Genomic DNA, 26,468 nt, shown 5'->3' on the forward strand with positions numbered 1-26,468 from the left:
GGTTAAGAGAGGCAGTTCCTCCAGAAGGTGCTCTCCTTAAAAAGAAATCATGAGAGAGCATGATTTCCAGAGAGTAAGTGTCGGCATAAGGGTCATGGAGCTCACCAACCCATAAGAGCAAAGTTTCATGATTTTGTCACTGGTGCAACCATGCAGTAGATTATCTGCCAAGAGCTGCAACAAATTGAAGTCCACTTCATTTTCTCGTTTAATTAATGAATAAGGCACTGGAGTGCAACTTTTGAGGAAGGGAACGGTGCAACACAGTGGCAGGAATGGATCTCAGCCAATCAAATGTGCTTATTTTGACAGGAAAAATGAGGGGATCCTGTAAGATTACTACTATGTTCCTGAGCTAGAGACAGCTGGAGGAAGGAGGAAATGAATTTTTGTTGAGTTTCTGAATTGCTTGTGAGTTGGGTTACTCCGCCACCTCAAGCAAACTTTGGATAGGAAGGGAGGAACAGTGGCTGTGTAATGGCTGGTTTTCCTTCCATTTTTCTCCGTATTCAGGCTTTCATAATTATATTGGCGGGGAGGGAGATTAGATAATCATTAAATAACAACCAATATTCTTGAGCAGTGGCGTAGTGTGGGGGGTGCAGGGGGGGCCGGCCGCACCAGGCGCAACATCTGGGGGTTAGGGTTAGGGGGCACAAATCCACGGGTTAGGGGGCGCAAATTACTTGCCTTGCCCCGGGTGCTGACAACCCACGCTACGCCACTGTTCTTGAGAAGCTTTTTCCACAATGATACAAGCAAGTTTCATTAACAAACGTCAGAAACCCAGAGCGGTTTAATAATCAATCAATCTGAGAATTGTACTCCCTGAGGGAAATAGGGGGCCCATAACAACTCTCAACACCCTTCCTAAACTAAAGCCCCCAAGATTTGGGGTGGGGACTGTTTAAAGTGGCAAAATACTACTTTAAATGCAAAGCGCAGTTGGCACAAAATATGGGCACAAGGCCCCTATTCCACATTTTTCTCATATGCCTATCTGGAGGATTTTAACACATCAGGGAGATGCAACCTAATGAAACAGAGTGTGGGACCGCATGATTTCCTCCCTCAAAAATGTATCTCCACCCAGAATTTCTAATTTATTCTAACAAAATGCCTAGCACTTCACTCAAGGGAAAAACATTAAATGGGAAAGTACAATTCCTGATGGTTGCTTAAACTTGGCTCTTCATTGTCAATTGGTGTAAGGAACATTCCTTGGTTACTACTGTCAGTTGGCATTTCTTAGTACAGAAAGTATTGATCTGATGTGTAGAGATCTTTCCTATTCTAATTAATTCAAGAGGGTTCTGGAAGCTTCTCTGTGTGAAAGAAACAAGCAGAAGGTTCATGGTGTTTGGGTTATTCCTTCTGGGAAGCTGAGTACAACTGGCTTAAACTGGTTCTGTTATTCTTTCTGTCATGCTGACTATAAAAGCAAGGCCAGAAGGAGCCTGGGTTTCCTTTTCTCTTTCTATCTCTCCTCCTTCTGGTGTGGTGTTCTGTACATAGGATGCTTAGTGTCAAGGTTTAGACTTCTTATAAGTTATTGTAAGTTTAAGTTAAGTCTGCTGCAACTGGATTTCTTATGGACAATGTCAATCCTGAATGTATTGGATTTGTGACCATGATGCTCATTTGCCTTCAGTCGCAGTAAAGCTCTGCTGGATGAAATATTAATTGCCTCGGGTCTTTTTTTTGGGGGGGGGGGGATCCTGCAACGTGTTTAAGTTTTTACTCTGCTAACTATACATTGGAATCTGCTCTGGATCAATATTGAGCAGAATGCCATGACTATACAGGTAGTTCCTCCTTTTGCCAGAGCTGAATAAGGGTTGCAGCTGTGGACTCCCCACCCGATACCCCTCAGCTCACCAGTTTTGGGTCGATATACAGTGGTATCTCGGATTGCATACGCTTCAGCTTACATACGCTTCAGGTTACAGACTCTGCTTAACCCAGAAATAGTGCTTCATGTTAAGAACTTTGCTTCAGTATGAGAACAGAAATCGTGCTCCGGCGGTGCAGCAGCAGCAGGAGGCCCCATTAGCTAAACTGGTGCTTCAGGTTAAGAATGGACCTCCGGAACGAATTAAGTACTTAACCCGAGGTACCACTGTACATGGAATGTGATATCAGAACAAAGGGATTTAGAAGGCTAAAAACAAAACAATGAACCAACTTCTGTTTGTGATGGATAAGTGCTACTGAAGCAGAAAGAAATAATGAGCAACAGGTAGCAAGTCGAAAGGATTAAAAATGAAGACCCGCAGTGGGGGGAGTGGGAAGTGACACATCCAATGATGTACTTTCTGGGTTGTTGTTTTCCCTCCTCTATGAATGCGATGGGCATTTATCGGAAAAGACTCAGAGCATGTGCATTTCAAAAGAAGCATGTAGCAAACAGGAGTATGAGAGACTTGATCTAATCAGCAAACTGACAGAACTGCTTAACTCCCAGGGCACAGAGCTCGCTGCAAGCACAGATTCGAGCATGGAAATATACCGCAGGAGGAAAGGGAGTCTATGGCAGAGAGGAAGAAACAAGGTATGCAGGCTGACTTCAATAGCCGAGGCAATTTGTAGTGAAGTGAAAGATATATGGTTAGAAATATTACAGGAAATTACAGCCGCACTCCAGGGCAGGATAAGGTGGCAGGTCTGGAAAGCTTCAGGAGAGTGGATTTTTTTTAAAAAAAATGCCTTTTTAAAAATCCACCCTAGAATAGCGATCAAGGAGGATTTGAATTACCTTTGTACTGACTGGAGTAAAAAAAACAACAAAAAATCAAATGGCACAGAAAGGACATTTATTGTGCAAGTTGCTCTTGGGTTGGTTTTTTATTTTTAGCCCCTCTTTGGTACAGAGCTGTGAAAGATGAATTAGAATCATAAGCACCAGCAGAAAAAGGTTGACTGATCAAAATATGATCAAACTGAATGTTTTTCATACAGGTTGGGGTCCGTCAAGGTTTTTGCACACACAAGGAGTCACCTAAAGCAACTGTGGAAGTGGCGTTGAAGGAGGGCAGCAGCAAGCAGACCGTAGATTGCAGTCAATGATTGTATGGAGACATTTTTCGTCTGGGAGGTGAAAAGTAGTTACAGTTCAATCTAGTCCACCCTTTACTGGAAAAAGGAGGGTGGGGAGAAGCCAGGTTATTTTGCTAAATTGAAATATGGGACCACTCAAGTGATAAATAGGAAGTTTTCCATAAGATGGGGGGAAATAAAAGGGCTGGGTAGGATGACATGTCTCTTTCCTAATTCAGCCCAAATGTGGAGGAATGTGATTCCTACCCACTTGGGATGCCGCTCCCACTTTGGCTGACCTCACTGGGATAGACAGTCCAAAGGTAAACTTGGGTGGTGCTGTGGTATAAGCCACTGAGCCTCTTGGGCTTGCCGATTCAAAGATTCCCGATTCAAATCCCTGCGACGGGGTGAGCTCCCATTGCTCTGTCCCAGCTCCTGCCAACCTAGCAGTTCGAAAGCATGCCAGTGCAAGTAGATAAATAGGTACCGCTGCGGCGGGAAGGTAAACGGCATTTTTGTGCACTCTGGTTTCCATTATGACGTTCCATTGCACCAGAAGCGGTTTAGTCATGCTGGCCACATAACCTGGAAAGCTGTCTGTGGACAAAAGCTGGCTCCCTCGGCCTAAAAGTCAGATGAGCGCCGCAACCCCATAGTTGCCTTTGACTGGACTTAACCATCCAGGGGTCCTTTACCTTTATCTTACCTTTAGACAGTCCAAATATATGTGCACATATAGCTTTGTACTTCTTCAGGCAGTGCATAGCCAACATGTAAAACTCACAGCCACAAAACCTGGTGGTGGGCACCAATTTGGAGGACTTTAATGAGAATCTGATAGCACTTGCTGGAAACTGCAGGTGAAGAGAGTGCTGTTGTCCTCAGGTCCTGCTTTCTAGCTTTCCACAGGCACCTGGTTGGCCACTATGAGAAGGAGATACTAGACTAGGTGGTCCATCGCCCTGATTCAGCAGGGCTCGTCTTAGATTCAGTGTGTTTAGCTGAAAATGGCATGATGGTTTTCCCCATTAAATTAAGAATTCAGCCCCATATTTGCTGCCTAGGTACACTTAAATGTAGATGTGAAAGTGGAATTTGCATATTCCACCCCTGCTTGCACGTGTGAGGCCAGAAGAGGTGGATCTGGCACCCTGGATTTGGGAAACAGAAGGAGATAAACTGCATGTACATGAACGCAAACACACAGAGTGGAGGCTGGTCCACTTGGGTGAATGAGGAAGTGCTCTACCACCCTCACCCTGCTCACAGCCAGCACTCATCTGCCTGCCTTCCTGTTTACAATCTGTGCAGGGGATGACATTGGCTGTGAGCTTGCTCCTTGTAGTCCCTGTAGAATGTAACAGGGAGGAAGGTGGGACAACACTAGACTTAGCTAACTCTGGCTGTGATGGGTTGTAGCTCTGTCCTGTGCTGGTCTCCCTGTCCTCTGCCCCACCAATCCAAATAGATACAGTGGTATCTTGGAAGTCAAACGGAATCCGTTCCGGAAGTCCGTTCAACTTCCAAAATGTTCGGAAACCAAGGTGCGGCTTCTGATTGGCTGCAGGAAGCTCCAGCAGCCAATCGGAATCCATGGAAGCCATGTCAGACGTTCGGGTTCCAAATAATGTTCGCAAACCGGAACACACACTCCCAGGTGAAGAGAGTGCTATTTGGCAGGGGGTTGGACTCGGTGGCCCTTGTGGTCTCTTCCAACTCTTTGATTCTATGATTCTAGGTTTGCTGCATTTAGGAGCCAAACGTTTGACTTGCAAGGCATTTGGGATCCAAGGTATGACTGTACTACTGTTCCTCCTCTCTCTCTCTCTCTCTCTCTCTCTCTCTCTCTCTCTCTCTCTCTCTCTCTCACACACACACACACACACACACGTTGGGATAGACTGGGAGTGATATATCATCTTTAAAGCCCTATACGGCCTAGGACCCTCGTACCTACGGGACCGCCTCTCCTGGTATGTCCCACAGAGAAATTTACGGTCTGCAAATAAAAACATCCTAAAGATCCCAGGCCACAGAGAGGTTAGGCTGGCCTCAACTAGAGCCAGGGCTTTCTCGGCCGTGGCTCCAATCTGGTGGAATGCTCTGTCACAAGAGACTAGGGCTCTGCGGGACCTGACATCTTTCCGCAGGGCCTGCAAGACAGAACTGTTCCACCAGGCCTTTGGTCAGGGTGCAGCCTGACCCCCTCCTCTGGCAACCTGCACAGGATTTTGCTTGATGGTTGCCATTAATTTGATTTTAATTAATTTTATAATGAATGTTTTTAGAATGTTGAACTATTTTGACTGTTGTTAGCCGCCCTGAGCCCAGCTTCGGCTGGGGAGGGCGGGATATAAATAAAATTTATTATTATTATTATCTAGACCCCAAAAGGAAAAACTATATAGTGTATTTAAAGTCCAGTTTACAACAGAGCAATAAACCACCCTACATCTGAAGCAATGTGCACTTTAAAAAGAAACAAACAGATCTTTATTCAAAATTTGCTGCCAAAATGTGGGGCAGGGCAGGGGAATGAAATTATACCAAAAAAGAAGAGGGAGGGGGAAAGCAGTTTCACTCATTCAAATTCTGATCTGCAAACGCAGTTAGCCATCCCCAAAGCTGCCAAGCTTTTGGTGATTATATTTATATAGATGAACATGTACTGGAGGGAGGTCTTCATTCTTCTGATATTTTAGACCTTTTCATGCCAAGCTGTCTGCCTACCCATGATATTCGTGTTCTGTTGCACCAATTCATGCCTGATCTGTCTTGATGGTTAACCCTGGAATGCCTAATCCACTTCCAGATCATGAGTGACATGTTCCTGGGCAAGAACAAATAACTGTTTGGGTGACCTTTGAACTACAAATCCACTATGCGTGCAACTGCGACTAAAACATGCGTGCACATAATTATTCAAGGCTTTGAGCTGAAGGGAGGATTCAGAGACAAAAAAGAGAGGACAGAACTGCAATACAAATTAAATCCGCTGAAATTCATACCAAGAGATGAATTTTCCACGAAAGCGTGCTGCTCACAGCAAATAATGGAATGGAAAACTGAATTGCTCTTATGGATTTTGCAGATGCTGTCGCCTAAAGAATTACGAGTGAAAGGCAGCATTTCCAGTGCTGGAGAAGTGTGTACAAAAAAATGCTGGTGGTGAGTTTATATTTTCTTTCAAGTGTGCTTGCATGCGAGAGTGTTTGCATGAGTGTGTGACTTCATGTATGCGTGTGAGAGAGAAAGAGAGGGAGAGAGTGTTGGGTGCCTGCATGTCAGGTAAATGTATGTATGTATGTGTGCCCTATTTGCAGCAGTGGAGCGTATGCCCGCACTGCCCAGGGCGGGCATGCGGGGCATTCCCCAAAGGGGGTAGGGCACAGAAGGTGCCCTCTGCAGATCACACTTCAGGTTGTTAGGATAGGGGCAGGGAAACTGCAGGTGCCTCACAGCCAAGGAGGATGGGCAGCAGCATTGCTGCCAACTCTCCTGCTCTCTGCCACTGGGTCAGAAGGTGGTAGAACTGCTGCAGCAGCTGAGGAGGCCTGACCCAGGTGCGGTGGAGCTGTGCCAGGCACAAGCACAACAGCTGCAGCACAGCTCTTTCTGGCACACAGTCAGGCTCCAATGAAGGAGCCTCCTGTGGAGACGCCTGCTTGTGCCCCCTCTCAAAATTGGGCCCAGGACCACGGCACCCCTCTGCTTGCTGCCCATTCCAAATTGCCCAGCTGAAGCCTTCTTAGAGGGGTAGTTGGTCGCAGACCTGTTTGCTATGCTTTGCTCCTGTTGTTTGCAATATGTAGCTGCCCCCCCCATGCAGTGGTGTAGCTCAGGCGCCTGGCAAGCCACCCATTGGGTGGTGCGAGCTGGGGTAGAGTACGCTGCATCGAGCCTCGCCGCCACCCCCCAGCTGTAAGATGGCTGAGGGAGAGGTGGCTGGCATATGCAAGCCCCACGCTGCCGTTTTGGGCAGTGTGGAGCCTGCAGGTGTCCGAGCCACCGCATCATATAGCCCATAGCCATTTTGTCACCCCCTTCAGGGATGACACCCGGTTTGGTCCGCACCCACCACACACCCCTTCCTACACCACTGCCTATTTGTTGTAAATGCCTATGTGTGTTGTATGGTTTGTCTGTGCATGTGCATATATATTTGCCACACCCAGCACTGACCTGTGGCTTTGGGAGGTGTGGCTGACCATCAATGTGGCCCACAGGTCACCTTTCTTTTAGCCGCTCTTGTCTTGAAGGATGGAGGGAAGGTTCTCATGTCAATATGTATCCATAAGTTTTGGGCGCAACCAAATTGCAGGGCCAAAAGGAATTCTTGCTTGGGTGAAACCTCTGAGCAGTTCACAAAAAGTGAAAAAGATCTTTGATAAGACAAGGAAGATTTGTTAAGGGTGGGGGGTGACAATTTACTCCAGCCCCTCCCCAATTTATTACATTTACATCCTGCTTTCTTGCATGATTTAGATTAAGGTTGTGTAATTAAGCTTCCAGGATAGGGCTTATTTTAGACTTGTGCTGCTCCTTTCCCCTGGAAAAAACTTCCCTTTAATGCTCAATTGGAGCAAACAGGGATCAGGCTTCCCATAGATAGCCAATGGTTCTGATTTATTGCTAAAGAGCAGATTTTCCCTGAGAAAGGAACAGGGCAAAGGGAAAGCCGCCAGTACACAATATGGGTCAAGCAGAAAACTTGTGCTTTCTAGGCATGGAACAAGTGTGGATGAGCCTTATTATAGGGCAGAACTACCGAAACAGTACAGAAATTTATTCATATATGCCACTACTGTGGCAAGAATGTTATTTGCCCAAAATTGGAAAAAGAAGAAGTCCCAACGAAAGAAGAATGGATACAAAAACTTATGGAATATGCAGAAGTAGCGAAACTTAATGGAAAAAGAAGAAATCAAGATAACAAACTTTTTATAAAAGAATGGAAATGGTTTATTGAATATTTACAAACACACTGCAAACAGATAAGAACATTGACAGGATTATTGTAATAACCTGCAGTTTCATAAGAACATATATCTAAAGCAGATGAATAAGAGAATAAGTTAATTTAGAATATGCAGGAAATGTCAAAAAAATAAATTTAAGGAACCACAGAAAGAGGTGGAAGGAAGTCAAATTTTGAAATGTTAGAATGACTGTAAAACTATTAAAATGCATATAACGGAAAATCATAATATTTTATTTTATTTTTTAAGGAAGTGTGGCTGAGCCTGTAGTTTCACATGCAGGCTCTGACCCAAGTCTAGCACTCAGCACACTCAGGCAACTACTGAGTGAAGGCTTGTGAGTGACGGTGCTCAGGATCAGACTATCATCCCCTATATTTCCCCTTCTTCACTTAATTTTAACTGTAAGCCGCCTGCCACTTGTAAATTTCCCACTGGATGATGCTACATCAGAGTATTGCAGGGAATGTGAAATGACATGAATTGAAAGACTGTGGCAATATAGCATTTCTGTTGCCCATCACTGGTAGTCCCATGGGGCAGTTGAAGATGTTACCTCCAGTTGTCTCTGGAGCTGGTCTGGAGTTTGACCAGACCAGGTCCATAGAACCTCAGGAACGTTGCTGCATCCTGTGTCTTGTCAGAACCATGTCCTGGGATGAAGCCTTAGGAAACAGCATCTACGAACAGCATGATGACATACAAAACACAATCCCATCTTGCTCTTCACTTCTGAGCATCCTCTGCTTTGAAAGTGTCCTTCAACGGCGACAGAGCCAAAATAATGGGAAATAACCCCATGCATTTTTAAGGTGAACAAAGAGCAGAGAGATTCAAAGAAGCCATCAGCTGGCTATTGATTAGTTCACTTTTAAAGCTTCACTTTTCCAGCCGGCACATTCTTTCCCTCACTTGTAGCTATTAACTGGTTTTGATCTGCCATAGCTCACCCTATGGTATTGGGCAGTTCCCAGAAGGCAAATGCTTCAAAGGATCTTTCATTCCTGAACCAAAATCAATAGCACTTGTTCAGCCCTTCACAAGCAACCCTAAAATAACCAGCAAATCTACAAACCCAATAAAGGGCACTGGGTTCAACAGGGAAACAAATTTAAATGTGCAAAGCTTTAAGCGTTCAACATTGCTACAGTTAATAAGGCTGATGACACTTCTGTTGTAGCTGCTGACTTGAACGTCAGCTAGCTAAAGGCAGAGTAGGTGGATTTGAGGTGTGTATCCAATATTTTCGGGGACTGAAGGAGAATTCATACATCTTATTGGATATTCAACATACAGTGTTACCTCGGGTTAAGAACTGAATTTGTTCTGGAGGTCCGTTCTTAACCTGAAACTGTTCTTAACCTGAGGTACCACTTTAGCTAATGGGGCCTCCCACTGCCGCCACATGATTTCTGTTCTCATCCTGAAGCAAAGTTCTTAACCCAAGGTACTATTTCTGTGTTAGCGGAGTCTGTAACCTGAAGCAGGGGACAGCCCAAGATATTGTGTGCTGTCTTCACCACCCTCTGTAGAGACTTTCTGTCCATGGCTGTCAAACCAGCGTACACCGTAATACAGTATGAGAGAACAGTTTCTATCGTGGATTGATAGAAGGAAATCATCAGTTGCTGTCAAACATTGTTCTTTCGCAAGACCCTAAGGAAATGAAGTCTCTGTTGGGCCTTCCTAACCACCTGGGCTGTATTGACCTTCCAAGTAGGTAAGAAAAAAAATGAAATACAGTAATACCTCCGTGAACGTCTGCCTTGTCTAGCATCCATTCCGTCCGTGGCAAACACAGAAGTACTGGAATGGGTTACTTCTGGGTTTGCTGCTCGTGCATTAGCAGAAGCACTAAATAGTGCTTTGCGCATGCTCAGAAGTGCAAACCGCTCCACGAGCGTGTGCAGACATGATGCTTTGCCCTGCATCCTTTTTGGCTAGTGGCCAGGGCTCCGGAACAGATCCCAGCCACAAAACAAGGTACAGTTGTACAACCATTCTTAAAAACATACAAAAGTTAAAATCAATAAAACAATATAGCTCCACATCAATCAGTGAGGCTAAGTGGTTTGTCTGACTCTGTGCTGGATATTTCATATTGCATTATTGTGGGTCCTCATCCCAATTAAGGAGTAAACATGTTTTTTATCAACCTTACGCCCAAGCAAAACAATCTTAACGAAGGGAGAAACAGCAGCAAGTACGAAACACATGAGCTGTCAACTTTGCCCCGATACTGTGTACAGGCTCTGAACAGCAATGAAAAAGGACCTTTGGATGTTTAATTAGCCTTAAAGAAGGAACACATACATCACCCCATGAATGGAGAGTGACAAAGGTAAATTAATTTGTATTTCACAAAAGGCTGCTGAACCGAGACAGGGTTATTCTCTTATTCCTATCAGTGTCGGCAGGCAAGCTTAATTTCATCAAAATCTGGCTTAATGTACTTGCGTTTCACAGCTATTAAGAGTATTATTAAATAAAGGGAATCTTTCTCATTTCTTTGATGGGAGGGATGTCTTCCATACCGGGCTAATGGAAAATATGGTTGGGTTGTCCACATTTTTCAGTTGTGAAATTCCACAGGGAATGTGATAGCGAGTGCAGAACGGTCTTTCCCCCTTTTCCTTTCCTTGTAAAAATGCATGGGCAGCTTTCTTCTTCTCCTATAGGGGAGAGAAGTGTGCCTTTGGGATGTATCGTAGGTGAATATTCTTTTTTTGTATATATTTTTAATTGGATTTTTTTTGTATATATTTTTAATTGGATTTTTAAAAAATATAAACATACAACAACAACAACAAAAGTTCAGAATCCAAATATTGAGATTTCTCTGAATCTCCTGACTTCACCCCATCCCTTCCATAGGTCCCAATGGTATTCCTTCCAAATTATCCATATTCTCCGTTACTTTACAAATGTGGTTGAAATCCTGCTAATGTTTTAACCTGCTTGCAGTGGTCTCGTAAATAAATTATAAATCTCCCCCATTCCTTATTGAAGTTCTTGTCTTCAATAAGACAACTTCCTAGTTAATTTTGCCATTTCGGCATAGTCCATCAACTGGTTTTGACATTCCTCTCTGGTCGGGGTAGTTTCTTTCTTCCATCTCTGTGCTAGTAGCATCCTTGTGGCTGTTGTCGCATACATGAACAATTTTTTTCTGTTCCTTTGGCATCTTGGTACCTATAATTCCTAGTAAGAGAGCTTCTGTTTTTTTAACAAAAGTTACCCCCCCCCCCCATTTCATTATATATCACCTCCCAGAAATTTTTAGTTATTTTACACATCCACCTCATATGATAAAGGGTACCTTCTTTTTCTTTACATTTCCAGCAAATATTTGAACTTGTTGTATACATTTTTGATAACTTGACAGCTGTCAGATAACGCCTATCCATCATTTTCATATAATTTTCTTTCAGTGAACTACATGTATCGTAGATGTATATTTGTGCCAACTGCTCCCACCCTTAGCAGACTGTCCCTACATAAGCACACTTCAGTGCTGGTGGCTTTCTGACATGATCAACCACTTACAGAGAAACAAAGGCCTGAAGAGCAGCCTGCACACCTTCTCCTCTCCAGAAACTCAGAACCTATAGGCTACTTGTACTCTGTTGAACACTGCAGATGAAGCACAGAGTATAACAGGCTACTAACTGTGGCAAGCTGCAATGCAGGAAGGCCTCAGTTCCCAGGAAATGGCCCAGCAAATTCCAAAGTGCCTGGTTGGGCTTCTTTGCTAAGCCCAGATTCTCAGCAAAACATCCAATACTAGTCAGAAGCAAAAGACTGAGGAGATATGGAGGGTGTTTGTAGAATTCGTACTGTTAAAATGGAAAGGGGTCAAACCATCGCAAGAGGTCTTGAAATTTTGGAAGGTTAGATAATTACAATGGAATGGTGTCTGTGGTGGGGTGCACATTTTTGTTCTTATTTATTTATAATTATTGCTTTGTCATTTTTTTTTATTAAAAAAAGAGAGTGGGTAACTGAACTCATGAACCAGGGTATTAATCTGTGAAGGAAGCTGTATGGTGTTAAAAGTATTTACCTAACTGTCATAACTAAGTAACAGAAACTGAAGTATAACAACTGATTTTGAGTAAAGAGAGGTTAAGAGAAACTGTGACTGTGACACTGTGTTTAAGCCTGTGGCATCTTATAGTTAGTTAAAGTAAATAAGTTCTTGTTTGTTTGATCAAAAAGAAGAAGAAGAAGCAAAAGTCAGCTACAGCATAGCTTCAGCAGCAACCAGCATTAATATTCCCCCCATGGGTCCCAAGGAGAGAAATGCAGGTGGTACCTAAGAAATTTCTCCTACTTTTTGCTTCCTTTGAAGTTATTCAGGAGTTTCACACAACTTAGCTAAATGTACTGAGTTTGTGATGAAAGTGTCGCCATTCATGGGTAGAATCTACACACACATACACACAAAATGCAGTGAAAATACTTTTTTAAAAAAAGTTTGAAAAATACGTTGAATTTTACATAGCTCACTTTCGCCATCTGGTGTCACATTTGTATATTACACTTCACAACACATTTAAAATGTTTTATTTGCAGCGATGGAGCTGAGTCCATTCTGAAGTCCTAAGACTTGTTATAGAGGAACGCTTTCAAGACTGGTTGTTTTCTGTCACATTTCAGTCCCTTTTGCCAAGTATAATCGGGGAAGAACACCACACTGAATATGAGGCCCAAATCGGCAACAAAATCACTAGTGCTAAGTAGTTGAGCATAAAGAAAGAAAACCCCGTTGAGGTTTCAACAGGCAGTGGGGAAGCAATGAATTATTTCACCTTCTTGGCAAGGAAATGTCACGCTGCTTTCAGAGAAATTGGTAGGTCACAAAGTAGCAGGATAATTTACTTCAGCACTGTCAATTAATGCTCCTCACTGAAGGTTGCGTCTCTTGGAATACTTCTGTGTGGCATTTCCCCCCCTGAAACTCTCTCTGTTATTGCTCATTTGCTGGGCCTGCATTTTCACATCCACACACACATCAATAGCAAAGCACGACTGCATTCAGCGCTGCCATTTCCAGGAAATTTTCATAATATTACAGGTGCTCTTGTCATAATACTAACTAGGTCTGCCCTAAATTTGCTTGGGGTTAAGGGTGCCATTTTAGCACAGCTGGGGCAGTTTGACCACCAACCGAACAACTAGCTACATGTTGGACTTTTAACAGATAGACTCCTTCTCTCTGGCTCCCTGAACTGAATGTTTTCTTGCTGCTTTGAGTTTGCTATTGCAACCGAGGCCTTAATTTGGTTAGGTAGATGTGGTGTTTTATTAGTTAAATATTGGCATTTAGTTAAATATTGGTATCGTCATGAGTTTGTGGGTGCCAGACCAATTTCTAAGATGGTTGCCGGCAACAACACGCACATTTCTAAATGAGTTTTCTGTCAAAGTGAGATTTTCTAAACAGTTTTTAAACTGCTGAGAATAAAGCACTGCATTCAGACAAGTGTGGATAATGGTGGATAACTCAGGTGGAATCTAGACACACACATATATATAAATGCTGTGGACATACTTTTTTAGAAAGCATTTTGAAAAATATATTGAATTTGCCATGCGCTCACCTTTGCCATCTAGTGTCACATTTGTATAATGCACTTAAAACAAACTTACAACATTATATTTGCAGCTGTATAGCTAAGTCCTAATAAGTTTCAGCTTGCACATTAGACCTGGGTGCAGGTCAGGTCAGTTCATACTGAAATGCACTGTTTGAATTCCACCCACCTCCTAATGATATAATTAATTCACATTTACAAGCTTGAGGTTCTTTTTGAGCAATGCATTTCCCATAATGCTCCTAATACATTTTTGGTTTCTTGGAAGATTCTATCAATGGTGTCTCTGAAAATTTTTACACATTACTTGGGAAGACAGGCGATCTAACGCCAGTGTCCTGGAAGAAGTAAAGACCACCAGTGTCAAAGCGATGATTCTACAGCATCAACTTCGTTGTTTGGATGCCTGATTATCATCTTCCAAAGCAACTACTCTATTCGAAACTTAAAAATGGAAAGCGTAATCCTGGTGGTCAACAAAAGAGGTTTAAAGGCTCTCTCAATGCAAATATATATAAAAATGTAGTATAAACACTGACAACTGTGAAACACTGGCCTGTGAGTGCTCCAATTGGAGAATAGCCTTTACCAAAGGTGTCATGGGCTTTGAATATGCTCAAACTCAGAATGAAAAGGAGAAACATGCCAAGATGAAGGCATCCTTGGGAAACCCTCACCATGACCAACTCCCACCCAGAAACTTATGTCCTCACTGTGGAAGGACGTGTGGATCCTGAATTGGCCTCCACAGTTACTTACAGACTCACTGTTAAGACTGTGCTTATTTATGGAAGACATTCTTACTCGGCTATGAGTGATTGCCAAAGAACAAAAAGAAGATTCTCAGGTATATGCTCCGCAAGAACAGATTGATGTTGTTTTTAAAATACCCTTACGTGTTCTTGGGTGCTTGCCAACTTCTCACATTTGAAGGAAGGCAGTGTTTGTTCAACCCTTTGGTGTTTGTAGCTGGATGCGGCAGCTAAGATGCTTCTGCTTCTGAGGGCACCATTTTTTGGGTACCATTTGCATCCACATAGGGAGAAACAGCCAACAGAACAGCCATCACATGCATTTACATGTACTTACATCATAGGCTGGCACACATATGTATGTTTACATCTTGTCTATCATAAATGTACAATGAGGAACACATGAGCTCCTTGAAGAAAATGTGGGATTCAAAGTAGCATCCCAATTTTGCTCAAACCTAGTGTTTGCTAACTGTTGCAATTATTTCTAGTCATATTAGAAGTGAATTCAGAGAGATAAAGGGGGAAAACTGCCCCCATTATTTCTTCTGATTGCCTGGAGGTGCCGAGAAAGTAGCAAATGCGAAGTTTCCCCGAAGATACTAGTTCATATTTTAAAATAAAATAAAGATCAATAATGAATCTCATGACATTTGTAGGGTGACGCCAATCACTGTGTTTACTCTCCATGTGATCAAACCACAGAATGATTAATAAAGTTGGTAGGGAAGCAGCTGACTGAAAATAATTGGGAAATAACAAGGTGTCAGTTTAGTCGTCTCCATAATAACAACATCCATGCATGAGAAGGGGAACCTAGTTGATAATATGTATTTGGTTTATTACTGCTCAGTTAATGGTTGGAACTGCTTGGGAGAGATCACAGATCAGTGATGGGATTGTATCCCACCAAGTCACCTTGTTAGCGCAAGGAATTATGTCTGTGCAATGTGAGTTCACCTCCTTTTTCAACAGGCCTCCCAGAATCTCTTCTGGGGGTTCCCTCAACCATTTGGGGAGCATGTGGGGAGTGCATGGAGAGAAAGTCCTCTGGTGCAGGTGGAACTCCTTGTGTTAATGGTGCGACTTCTTTGGTTACAGTCCATGGCATTTCAGGTAACAGGACTAGAACAGATATCTGCCTGACAGTGTCAGGATGCTGGCAGTGGCTCCCGGCTGGTTGCCCAGGAAAATATAAAGACAAGGAAAAGTTTCTTGCAGTCCTTTTTTTATTCCAAACTTTATAGAGAGAGGCTATAGAACCCAGCCTCTTGGATAATGGCATTGTCCTAAGTAAATCTCAACCCCCTTCTTTCTGATTTCCTCATTCGTTGTCATCATCACCTCCTCTATGGGTGCTGCTAAATGCCCTCTGTCTTTGAGCTCTTTGCTCTCCTACTTTTAAGGCTCGCCGGGTTCTGGGAGATGGAGGGTCTGGAATGCTTCTGATTGGATACCAGGTTGTCCTTTTTGACTCCCGTGAGAGTGAAGCCCCAAAAGATGCACGTGACTCATGTGGGAACACAGACCTGAAAAACGCATGCCCCAATTTTCCTCTGCAGCATGGAACGTATGGCACAGACAGGTCTTCCTCAGCACAGCAAATTGAGCGCTATGAGGGACTATAGCTAGAGAGCTAATCGCTGAAGGACCAAGGGGAGTATGTCCAGAAAAGAAGTTGTGATTCAAGAAGAAATGATCCAATAGTCCAAACTCCAATACCTCAGCACTATAGGGAATTTCACCTCATTGCAAATCCGTTAAACTTTGCAGTGTATAACAATTGAGGCCCATTTTTCTTGCCTGAGAAAGGGGAATGCAGAGAGTGTGGGGGCACTTTTTCTTATTTTGGTAGGGTACATTCCAACATGTGACCTCTCCCCTCCAGTCTGAAATAGTACAGCCCAGGAAAGGTTATTTTTACACACCTGAAATGGATGTCCAATTTCAAATTACTGTCAACTAGCCTGGTTCTTTCAAAGGAAATGAGCTATAAATCAAAATAAGTAGATCTGGCCACTGGTGACATACTAGGAGTAATAGTCCCTTCTGTGAAGTCTGTTCATCACAACGCTCTTGGCAATGAAGGGCTGGTTTCAAGGTTACTCTTTTGTGGAGACAGATATAAATTTCCATATTTCCATATATTGGATAAACTTTTGCAATCCACAGTGCATTATTAATTTTGCCGCTTTAGCTTGCAGGTCAGGGAGTCACTCCTATAGATTACCAGTTTGGTTGTGAGTGGGATACCTTTATTCTCTCAAGGGCTGCGGTGCGGAATAATCTGTTGGGGGATGCATACCAGACCCTCCAAGTGTCCCTATTTTCCAGGGACTGTCCCAGATTTACAGATGCCATCCCAGTTTCTGATTTGATCCCACAATGTCCAGCTTTCCTTAGGATGCCCTATTTTCATCGGGAAAATGTTGGAGGGTATGGAGTTATGTGACCTCTGAGCCAAGGAGATGCAACCTTTAGAAGACACCTGAAGGCAGCCCTGTATAGGGAAGTTTTTTTAATGTTTCATGTTTTTATATATGTTGGAATGTGCAAGGTGCCCAGAGTGGCTGGGACAAGCCAGTCAGATGGGCAGGGTAATAATAACAATAAAATAATAATTGGCGTCCCTATTTTAATTGGGGAAATGTTGACGGGTATGGTATTCTGGTGTCAGGAAGGGCCAGAACCAAAATTGAGAAAGCCTGAACCAAATGTGAGTGAAGATTGCACCGTTGCATAATCTCTCTCCCTCTCTCTCTCCTTCCCTCTCCATTAACACTTGATGAAGAACTGATGAATTGCAGAGGACTTCATTCTACTTCCACTGCTCTGTCCATTTTAGCTCTTTCAATTCCACCTGTCCTCTTTCTGTCCCACCAGGTTCCCAAAACTCCACAGGTCACTGCAAGTCCTACTGCGAGAGGAAGCGATTCCCAGCAGGTTGGTCCTGAGAGCAAGAGCTGGCCCACAATCTCTGAAGGCTTTCACACAGCTTCTGAACTTCATGTTTCCCACACAAATGGGTGAAGGGTCCCGCAAACCTCATTGTTGGCATTGGTGAAAAGGAGAGGAGATTGGAATGTTCGACTTGTCCTGTACCAACAGGAGAGTTGTAAACAAGGAGTGACAATGCTTCAGGGCTTGACTGCTCTTGTCTAACAACAGTGAGTGTCACATTGGTTGTTATGTACTGAGTTGAATAGGATCCAAACTGCAGCAGTCTGATTAGTCCTAGAACAATAGGATCCAAAATGCAGCAGTCTGATTGGTCCTAGAACAATAGGATTCAGAATGCAGCAGTCTGATTGGTCCTAGAACAATGCAGCAGTATGATTGGTCGGCAGGAGCCACCCAATCCAGCTCTAGATAGAAGTGAATCCACAACCTGATTGGCCTACAGGAGAATTCCGGAATTAGCCAATCACGTGCAGCCCATTGTGTAAATAATGTATATAAAGCAGATACTTTGAGGGGACCTCCATTCCCTCCTCACCACTATGAGCTGAATAAAGAGCATGAAATCCACTCTCAACTCTGAGTATATTTCATTGGTTGTACAAAAAGAGGCTTATGCTTTACCCAGTGCAACTGGAATGGAAACAAGAAGAATCAGCCGGCAGGGGGGCATGACTACACCATCACACAAAATGTAAACTTGGAATCTGCCAGTTTAATCCACTCTAATCTGTCATATTCAGGACATTGGTATGGATCCAGCTGCAAATTCCTGACAGGTGAAGTTTCTCCACTGCTATCTACTTTTCTTGCAGCTTCGTACTTGTATCCTGGGTTATGCACCAAACATGTTTAAGCTTTGTTTTGAATTCTTCAGTCCTTGGTTACCCACCTCCCGCCTCCTTGTGTTAACTTTGCTTCTTGACATGTATCTTCAATAAAACTCAATTTTTTTTTTAGGGATTAGCTGCCCAACTGTCAGCCAGATATTCTCATATACCGTGCCACATTTCATCAAGTTGCATGTCTACAGCAGCATCTCTCAGATCTCCCCTCTCCAACCCTCTATTAAGATGAATTGGTTCCGTTTGTTTGCAAGGCGCAATTGCCAGTTTCCGCTGCATCATAGCCTGGTGAGAATTTCCAGGCTGTTCTCCTGAAAGAAAATAATAAACTGCAAGCCTGAACATCATTCAAACAAGCTGAGCAGCCACAGAACAGTAGCAACCCAAACAGAACAAAAACAACTTTCCAAAATGGGGAATGCTTTAAATGAAAAAATAAAAATAAACGTTGGCATACAAATTAGTCAAGGAAGATAAGATGTACTAAGGATTGCTGCTGGCAAGCTTTCAGATGCTACAGCCTGTTAGCAGTTCCTATTTAAGTTTCAGCTGCTCAACAGCATTTCCAAACACATCCAAGTCCCCACGGTTAGTATGCAGAGATTGACTGTGATTTGGACCCATCGTTTATTAGGAAGCTGCTTAGCAATGCTCATGCATACCAATCAGGAAAGTATTTGCTGCCTCTTGAGGGAATGCCTAGGTCATAGGCAGCACAATCTGATTTGTGCTTACATAGCACTAAGGTCTGGTGAGATCAATGGGACCCTCTCCTATAAGTGTGCATCTGCAACTGTATTCCAGATATGCACTCCTGATTTTCGTAGGTTCCAGAATTTTCAGTACATGAATGGGTTTCACTTTGTTTTGTTTTTTTCATTTGTGGACTCCCTTTCTACATTTCAGTGCTCAAGGCAGTTCACAACCTACAGAAATGGCAGGATATGCAGCAAAAACCACATTGTTGTAACGATGCAAACCAAAGCTAGCCTAACTGAAAGCCAATTAACACATTTAACAATCCATTTCCCATGCAGTCTTATCAGATAATAGCAACAAAGCATCATCCCACAGGAAAACAAAACCACTACCCCTAACTTACCAGAAATTAATCACAAAGAACGACAGCACCAGCAAAAATACAACAAAATGCCGGAGACTCTGCAAAAAGGTGCATCTAGGTCTACATCAGGGTTACCCAAACTTGGGTCTCCAGCTGCTGTTGGACTACAACTCCAATCATCCCTAGCTAGCAGAACCAGGGGTCAGGGATGATGGGAACTGTAGTCCAAAACCAGCTGGAAGCCCAAGTTTGGAAAACCCTGGAGCCAACTGTGGTACAACTCCAGTGATCTGTTCCATCTCCTGCCACTGAGGAGAATGAGGATCAAAGTTGTCAGTTTGCATCTCTTAGCATTGATCTTGTGTATAGAGGTCTTTCCTATTCTAATTAACTCAATAGGGTTCTGGTCGCTTCTCTGTGTGAAAGAAACAAGAAGGTTCATGATGTTTGGGTTATTCCTTCAGAGAAGCTGAGTACAGCTGGGTTAAACTGGTTCTGTTATCTTTTTCTGTCAAGGTCATGCTGACTAAAATAAGAGGCCAGAAGGTGCCTGGGTTTCACTTTCTCTTTCTATCTCTTTCCCTTTCTGGTGTGGTGTTCTGTATATAGTTTTAAGGCTTAGACTTATTATAAGTTCTTGTTAAGTTTAAGATAAGTCTGCTGCAACTTGATTTCTTATGAACAGTGCCAATCCTGAATATATTGAATTTGTGACCATTATGCTCATTTGCCTTCAGGAGCAGTAAAGCTCTGCTGGATGAAATTCAATTGCCTCTGGTCTATTGTTTGGGAATCTTGCAACGTGTTTAAGTTTTTATACTGCTAACTATACATTGGAATCTGCCCTGGATCAATATTGAGTAGAATTTACCTGTCAAAAGCAACCTCCCACTGGTGGCAGCGAGTCACCAGCCATTGGAAGTCCCACCCAGTGCTGAAGATCCTGATTGGCAAAGGGGGTTAGAGCAGCAGACGTTGAAGCTTCCTCCTAGTTGTAAAGTTCTATGCTTCTGTGAGGATTGTAGCACAGTGCAAATAGTTAAGTAGCGTCAACACATAATCCCAGTTAACCTGCCATCATTTCCGAAGGCTTCTCGGTTGCCCAAAGATGACCATGTCTTTTTAATAGGATTCTTAAACAGACCAATTAATTTATGCATTCGTTTATAACACCCATTTATGATGGTAGATCGCCCTTTCGATTTCACCACAGAGTCCTCCTGCAATAGTCAGGAAAGCTCAAGGGACATCTAATAATTTATTTGTAATTAACCTCCAGGATCTATGCAATTACCACAGCGAGCCTTTATGTATATTATTCAGACATTTTCATTAAATGCTTTATACCCTAATTTATTGGTGCAATATAGTTTTACTTGCCTACAGTTAATGATTGACTGGCAGGAAGGACTCCAGCCGTGTTCTGCTGCTATGCTGTGTACAAACCAGTGGCTAATCTCCAGAGGAATTTCATCTTTATTATATATATATATATATATATATATATATATATATATATATATATATTCTTCTTAAGATTTTTTTTGGGGGGGGGGTTGCAAGATACATACATTGTCTCTGTTTTCTCACTGTAAAGTCGTTTCTACAAATCAGCCATAGTCAATGTTCATTAACTGGTCATTGGGCCTGGAAAGTTCTGTGGTGAATCAAGAGGGAGGAGAAGGAGGAGGAGGAGGAGAAGGAGAAGGCGGAGGAGGAGGAGGAGGAGGAGGAGGAGGAGGAGGAGAAGAAGAAGAAGAAGAAGAAGAAGAAGAAGAAGAAGAAGAAGAAGAAGAAGAAGAAGAAGAAGAAGAAGAAGAAGAAGCAGCAGCAGCAGCAGCAGCTGTTTCAGGGATGTCATGATCATCCTCTAGGACATGAGCTCTGAGTCAAATGATCTGTGTACTGGTTTGCCTTGTAGTGAACCCCTTTCCCATAGGATTGAGCTCCCCACGTGCTCAACTGGGACTAAGGCCCAGTTCTGACAAACAGAAGCAAATCCATTGGTAGAACTGGTGAAACTTCACAGAATACGTTTCTACGTTCCTTTTTAAATTTCATTTAATTCTTAATTAATTTTATTTTAAAATGTTACTTACCCGCTCTTCATTGCCAAACAATCGATTTTTTAAATTTTGCTCAAGCTGCAATCACTTACCTAGGAGTTAAGTCCTATTGAACTCAGTGGGGCTTCCTTTTGAGTAGACATGCACAAGATGACACAGTTGGAATTTATATGCATCTTTTGGCCAAATTGGGCTCCAAAACACACAACAAAAACAGCAATCCAACATATTATGAGCAGACCTATGTTCATGCGACAGGGTTTTTCCTTCCTCTAACCCCCCGCAGTACATGCACACACTCAGCCAACTCCACTTTTCAATCAAAATAATGCTAAAAATGGTTCACAAGGGCAATGTGACCAAAACATCAATATAACAATGCCACAAAGATGATCGCCAAAGATATCCAAAAGTTCAACAAATGGAGGGATACCACCTTGGGGTGCCATTTGGTTTAGGCCTGTCCTGCTGGCACAGCTGCTGCACTGCCACCGTTGTTGTTGTTGTTGTTGTTTTTAAGGCACCCATCCACTTGGATTCATCTTCAGAAGCTCTGCTCTCTGCACAGGCCCTTTGTAGAAAAAAAAGGTGCTTTTGCACAGCTTTGTTATTTAACTTGAATTATCCTGTGATCTAATCATCAGTATTTTTGGATATTATGGCCCCAAATACTAAGATTCATATCATGAAGAATAAGTAGAATGAAAGTCAAGGCCTACACAACCCCAAATTGTGTTTTCAACTGCATTCAACCTCCAACTCCTTGTGTTACCATTCAGCTTCATTGTTTCAGTTTTTCACAAGAGACAAGCTGAGTGCAGGGATTTTCTTACTTCTCTGCTCTCCTCTAACATGTATTGTATTTGACTCCCCGTAACATACTGCTAGAAAACAATAATTTGGAAGTGTTACCAGCGACCAACAGTTGCTGTAATGAAGAACCCTGAAGAGGAGAAAAAAACCTTGTAAGAATTGTTCTTTAAGTAGATGGTGCTCTTGAGTATGGCTCCAACATTGTCAATTACTCTGAAGAGCCAATACATATCTGAAAAAGCTATGCAGTTTTGATATATTCGGGTATAGCTACATGAATAATTCTACATTAAACTTACTACTGCAGGAGTTCTGAACCCTTAACTCAGTAACACTTGAAATGTGTTGGTCACACTAGTGCCCCAGAGGAAAATTATTTTTATGCTGTAAGAATACCTTGAATCAATGTTTCCCAAACTTGGGTCTCCAGCTGTTTTTGGACTACAACTCCCATCATCCCTAGTGAGCAAGAGCAGTGGTCAGAGATGATGGGAACTGTTGCCCCAAAACAGCTGGAGACCCAAGTTTGGGAACCACCACCTTAAATACCCAAACAAAGAAGACTATCTTTGGGTTTCATTACCTCTGCCCATTATTTGCAATCCTTCACAGGTACAAAACTTTCCGTGGTTGTAGCTTATTTACAGCATCTTATGTCTTATATTAAGAAAGGCTATTATATATCTAGCTTAGTACAGTGGTACCTCGGGTTAAGTACTTAATTCGTTCTGGAGGTCCATTCTTAACCTGAAACTGTTCTTAATCTGAAGCACCACTTTAGCTAATGGGGCCTCCTGCTGCTGCTGCACCGCGGGAGCACAATTTCTGTTCTCATCCTGAAGCAAAGTTCTTAACCCAAGGTACTACTTCTGGGTTAGTGGAGTCTGTAACCTGAAGCGTATGTAACCCGAGGTACCACTGTATAGTCTACACTGGAGGACCTTGTTTAAACAGGGGCACTCAACAGTTTTGTTGCAGGTGTGACTTGTAATTAATAAAAAATAGCATCAATAAAACATACAGCCGCCCAATAAACACATTCCATATTCCTAATGAAAAGCAACAATTAAAGATGTCCAGCTAGGCAACAGAGAATGATTTCTGAAAAAGCCAGCTTTTCAATTGACACTGAAAAGTTAACAAGTGTTGGAACCATCCAAGTCCCATCGGAGCTCAAGAATCAGTCTCTAGAATTGCACTCTCATCCTTCCCACTTTTAGAAGGAGGGTATATGCACAGTAGTAGCAATAAGGATTCAAATATTGTCCTTTAATGTTTGCTGTGATTTAGGAGATTTTTTTTCTGGGAAGTAAAGTGCAACCATGTGAAACCATAGCCAGAGCTAAGGTATGGGATCCTTTCAGAATTTGGATCCCCACAGCACAAAAAATTACACCAGCAAGATTTTAAAAAAATAACACAGTCCTATGCAAAACATTACCCTGCTTCCCCAGGATATAAAGTCTGGAATATTCACTGGGCAATTTAGCTTAGCTTTCCTGCCATGACAGTCATTTGAAGACTGAGATCATATTCTCCAATCTGACAGCACTGTCATCATATTGATATAGAACAATAATACAGCTCAGAGCTGGAAAATGACTGCAGGACAAAGGCAGCGAGAGTTTTCAAGAGTGGGAGACTCATATGCATACAATGCAATTTTAAAATCCCCCTTGTAGAGAGCCCCAGAAAACTTTAATAATACTAAAATATGGATAGCAATTTGCATTTCTCTTCATTTCTGCCCCGGAAAGCATGGCCGTTCAGAGTATATGCGGAATAATAACTGCAGAGTTCTCAAGGTTGTTATCCAAAATTAACAATTCAGTTTTAGGGACCTGAAATATAAATGAGTTGAAGGTGAAGCTAGTCAATATTGTGAATGCCATCCACTGGAATCTTCTCCCATGCCAGTTCCAAAAAAAATCAATGAGAGTTTAGCAAGCACACATTCATCTCAGTGGGGCTTGTATGGAAGCACATAGTACATTGTGCCAAAGGATACATTAGCAGATGTTACAAAGCAGGAACAGAAGACTACAGCATAAATCAGCAAATCCCCAAGCTGTAGATTTTCTGCAAATCACATGTGGGAAGTATTAATTAACTATTATTATTTATGCTTCTCTGCTGTTAGCCTAAAACCAGAATTTGAAATAGATCTTATAAGTCACACCAGCCCTATGTTACATTTTATCAGTGTGCAAGTGTTTCATTGTCATGTACAAAAACAATTTGGCAGCAGGAATATAAGCAGGGTCTGTGTGTGCAAGGATTGGCTAACCTGTGGATCTCCAAAAATTGCTGAACTCCTATAAGTCCTGACCATTGTCCATGTTGGCTGATGCTGATGGGAGAAGTATGAAAACAACGTGAAGTCCACAGATTATTCACCCTTTCCCTTCTCTTTCCTCCTTTGGCATGGGAGACGATCAAGACATCAGATGATGATGATGATGATAATTTATTATTTATACCCTGCCAATCTGGCTGGGTTTCCCCAGCCACTCTGGATGGCTCACAAAAGAATTAATCATGATGATGATGATACGATAAAACATCAGACATTAAAAACTTCCCTGAACAGGGCTGCCTTCAGATGTCTTCTAAAAGTCAGGTAGTTGTTTATTTCCTTGACATCTGATTGGAGTTCCACAGTGTGGGCGCCACTACCAAGAAGGTCCTCTGCCTGGTTCCCTGTAACCTCACTTCTCGCAGTGAGGGAACTGCCAGAAGGCACTCGGCACTGGACCTCAGTGTCCAGGCAGAACAATGGGGGTGGAGATGCTCCTTCAGGTATACTGGGCTGAGGCTGTTTAGGGCTTTAAAAGTCAGCACCAACACTTTGAATTGTTCTCGGAAACATACTAGAATCCAATATAAATCTTTCGGGACTGGTGTTATATCGTCTCAGTTGCCATTCCCAGTCATCAGTCTAGCTGTTGCATTCTGGATTAGTTGTAGTTTCCGGGTCACCTTCAAAGGAAGCCCCATGTAGAGCGCATTGCAGTAGTTCAAGCACATCTCTGATGGCTTCACCTTCAACTCAGATCTAGTAATTCCTCTCCCTGGATGCTGTTCTCTGCCTCCTGATCTCCACCAATCCATCTACCTTCCAGATTCCCTAGAGAGTTGTGCAGGGAAAAAGAGAATCCCTCAGTCCCTGCTCTCACCCAAGTGCTGGCTGGTGCCTGATGAGACTAAAAGAGCAGAAAGCAAGGCAGCCAACAATAATGGTAGGTGGGGCCGGCTCATTCTAGTTTGGTCCCCATCCTCTTCCCTGCTGAGTTTTACACAGGCCAAAATGAGATTGAAGAGGAGGAAGCTGACAGCCAGGACCACTTACTGGACTGGTTCTAATTATGAGGCCTCAAAATAAGGACTGCCAACATCTTACCCTCAAATATTAAGACACGATTTTTATGGCCCACAAAAGGCAACAACAGGTTAATGAGGAAAAACAGAAGAGACACAGTGGAAGCCCAGCCTAGTGACATTAGCTGGTGGAAGAAGACTCTCCACTTCTATCTTCCTTTTAAGAAGATTTCAACATGCCCACCTTAAAGGCTGGCAATATTTTGGGGAAGAACTACGTGGGGAAAGGCAGAAGATAATAATAACAATAAAAACTCAATTATGTAACTGCAGATTAGCCAGCAAGCTGAATGGTGATGCCATTATCCTGTCAGCCATCAGAGGCCATTTTCAAGCTTTGCTGTTGCCAGGGTAATAACTGCATTTCATATACATATAAATGAATGCCATATTGGAACTGACAATGAAATCTGAGAGTTAGGACAAATCCCCCTTTACACACAGGCATTGGCTCTAGCAACCACAGAAGGCTGGTATGTCCAGATTTGGCCATCATGCATAAATCTAACATATACAGGCCGAAACCATGTAACCAATCCCTCTTGAGGGGGGGATTACTGATTGACCATGCAAGTAGATGTGCATAAAAAGTGACAAAAGAAAAATTACTGAGGGCAGATGAGGCAGATAGAAATTAGGGCTGAGCTGAAATAGCCCTGTCCAAAACAATGAAGGAAAGCAATTGGGTTTTTTTGTGCATGTACTATCTCTACCTCAACCCACAAACATCTGAGTCAGAAGTTCTCATCTAACAACTTTGTCTTCTATACTGAGAGAAATGGCTGGTCTGGGAAATAAAATATGAAGAAAACAACCCTCCAGTTGAAAATGAACCTCAAGTTATCTGTGGGAAGCTATGCGGAAAGCAGTGATTCATACAGAACACCAACATATGCAAATCCTCAGACATCAGTAAACAAAGTTCATAGAACAAATTGCCAATTATACTAAATTCCCAAGCAGTAAAAAAGACTTAAG

At 42.7% G+C, this 26,468-nt stretch overlaps 1 long non-coding RNA gene across 1 annotated transcript; it reads left to right on the plus strand.

Moving 5' to 3' along the window:
• The first annotated feature begins 2,462 nt into the window (after positions 1 to 2,462).
• Positions 2,463 to 6,042, plus strand: LOC309371249. The gene is made up of 3 exons (XR_014168968.1): positions 2,463 to 2,551; positions 2,959 to 3,094; positions 5,852 to 6,042. It is a non-coding gene; the product is annotated as an uncharacterized lncRNA (long non-coding RNA).
• The last annotated feature ends 20,426 nt before the right edge of the window (positions 6,043 to 26,468 follow it).

This window comes from Podarcis melisellensis (assembly GCF_964234715.1).
Source record: "Podarcis melisellensis genome assembly, chromosome: 5".
Taxonomy (NCBI): domain Eukaryota; kingdom Metazoa; phylum Chordata; class Lepidosauria; order Squamata; family Lacertidae; genus Podarcis; species Podarcis melisellensis.